The following is a 3,008-nucleotide window of genomic DNA, read 5'->3' on the forward strand; positions in this document are numbered from 1 at the left end:
ACCAATATTTATATTCGAATAAGTAACTAAACTACTAAGATTGAGAATAGAGAGAAAACAATATATAAAAGGATCTAGGGTATAGGTTCACCAATAAATAATACTCCAGGGTAAAACATAGTAATCAATCATTAACATTGCATAAATAACACGATTAACAGGCTCTTGCAATTTATTAATCACCATAGATCTAACAGGCTTTCGCAATTTACTAGATCTAAGTTCTTATTGAAAATAGCCTTTAATATCAAATTAACATCTGCTCGATTCATCAATTTAATATTGCTACACTTTTACAAGCCGCAATTGTAAAACATTAAAACAATTCAATAAGAAATTATCATGCAATACCAATAATCAATAATAGTCAATCATCAATGCATCAATTAACCAGATTGTAAAGGGCTTTCGCTACGTATTACAATCACACAATTAATTTACCGATATTAAATCTCATCTCTCGAATCTCGACTTAACCATTTATAAATTAATCTGCCTATTGAAACTAGACCTAAACATTAATTCTCATCTGTCGAATCTCGAATCAATATTGTCAAACTCATGCATAAAAGATAGGCCTAATCTAGTCACAGAGCATTAAATCAATCAATAGAAAATTAATCTAGCATTGATAATTAACAACAATAAATTACCCCTTCATATTATTTATTAGATCCCCATAAACCCTAGAAATTAAACTACTCACAAATCATCATGACTAAACTAATCAAATAAATAAATAAAAGCATAATCAAGGAAGCAAATAAAATACTGAAATTAAAGGGAAAGAAATTGTTACCAAAAATAAATCTGGAATTAAAGGAAGAATTAAGAACAAAAGTTTAGAGAGAATTTTAGAGAGAGAAAAATACTAACTAGAGAGAGAAAGTCTAAGAAAGAAGGTCCTCTAATAATTCCATACAAAATCGTATTTAAACGTTTTCTAAAACAAGAATTAAAACTAAACTAAATCAGGTCTTCCAGAAACGCGCGCCCGATCGGGCGCGCCTTTTTCTTCGCGTTCTTCCCAAGCAGCATCGTCCGATCGTGCTAGATGCTCACACGATCGGGCGCGCCTTAGCATGCAGCCCTATGGTTTTCCGCGCCGGATCGGGCTAAAGGTTGCCCGATCGGGTCTTTGCTCCTCTTGAGGCTTGGATTTCGATTGGGCTAGATTTCTCGGCCCAATCTGGGTTTCTTCTCGGGTCTCGAATACTTGGTCCAAACGCCTCGGGATCCCAATTACCGAGCCCTTAATCACCGGCTCTCACCGATCCTGGGCTCCAAAAGTGTTCGCGTCCTTCTAGCTTCCGTAGTTGCTCTAAAATATCCCGGGAAAATACTCCAAAAGCATAAATCCCTGCAAAAGTCAACCAAATCTACGAAAACACTAGAAAACACCAATTAGTAATAAAAGTGGCTCTAAAGAGCCAAAAACACTACTAATTATGACCAAGGGACGGGGGTAAAATACTATATAAAATAGACACATCACGTGCCGGCACGGCCCATGCCCATCTTTACGCCAAACCTTCCAAAGGTAAGGCTTCCGCGCGGTGCATCCAGACTCATAACCATGGACCCTTTTTTACTAACTCATACCCTGAACTTTAGAGAACTAGAGCCATGGTTATGTTGCAAACTTATTACATCATATTATGACTACTTGACTACTTGTGCATTACTTGCTTGTGCATACTTATATGTGATTAAACTAACCGTTTGGTTTGACTTGTAATTATAAATATGCTTAATTAAACTGACCAAGGACTAAAAGAATTTGCTTAATTAATTTATTAATTAATTAATTAATTAGGGCTAATAAATACGTCTAAAATCGAGTCATAGTTCCTTTGAGTCAACCCGGATTTTTAATTTTCGTATACTGCACAAGCGTCAACCTGTTTTGGTCATAGCCGGAGTTCTAGGAAGAGTTACGAGTTATACAACCTATGGATCTGTAGCCCCGAGTTTTATCTTTCATTTGGCGTTGGTTTCGTTTAATTCGAAGTCACAGATAAAAAGTTATGACTAAAATACTACAGACTGTCCAGTTAAGTGCACATACGTGAAGTCTTAACTTAGTCTTTGTTTAAGTCTAGTCACATAGTCTATTCCCATAGTCATGACACGAGTCAAACATGTCACCTACACTCACTAGCCTTAGCAAACACTTTGTGTATATGTCATCATGACCATGTCTTAGGTTCATGCATGAGTCGATTTTTCTGTCACTTTTAGTTGGGGGTACATTCTATTCCTAATTTTTTCATATCTCTCCATCTACATCGTCTTTTTACTCTCTACATGCTTTCTCCATATCACAACCTTCATTATTCTTAACTTCTTCCATCTACTGCAAGTTGAATAGAGTTTGAGTCAAATAATTAACAAAAAGTATCCATAATTTCCCTTTCCACAACACTTGGTCAAGGAGAAAATGGCGCTTAATCAAGGACAACACCTTTGTTCAAGTACTACTTTTTGACAAACCAATTAGTCGGAAAATAAAATCTAAGAAGATATTGGAGTCTCAGGAAGAAGTCAACGAACTTAGGAAGGACGTGGCTAACGTAACTTAATTGATGAAGGCTATGGCCCTTCAAATGAATGACCCTGTGAAGAAACAACAAATGGAGTTCATGCAAGAAATCTTGAGCAACTATCCAATGACTATAGGTTCTAAGGCATTAGCTCACAAGGGGTCTTAGTGGACAAAGAACTTCTTCCGCAGAAGTTCAATGCCAACGACATCCCTAAGTTCAAGCCAACGGACAATCCTTATTTTCACTTAAGGGCTTTTGAAACCATAATGAACATTAAGGGAATTAATAGGAGTATTTTTCACTCTTTGTTCTTACTATCTCTTAAAACCGTTTGTCAACATTAGTTCTTTTCTCTTGATAAAGAGAAGACCTCTACTTGGGATGGAATAATAAACGCTTTCATTGATAGATATAAGTGCAACATTCAAGCTGAAACAGACCATATACAACTTGAGATGTTAA

The sequence above is a fragment of the Chenopodium album genome, chromosome 9 (genome assembly GCF_948465745.1).
Source record: "Chenopodium album chromosome 9, dcCheAlbu1.1, whole genome shotgun sequence".
In the NCBI taxonomy this organism is placed as follows: domain Eukaryota; kingdom Viridiplantae; phylum Streptophyta; class Magnoliopsida; order Caryophyllales; family Amaranthaceae; genus Chenopodium; species Chenopodium album.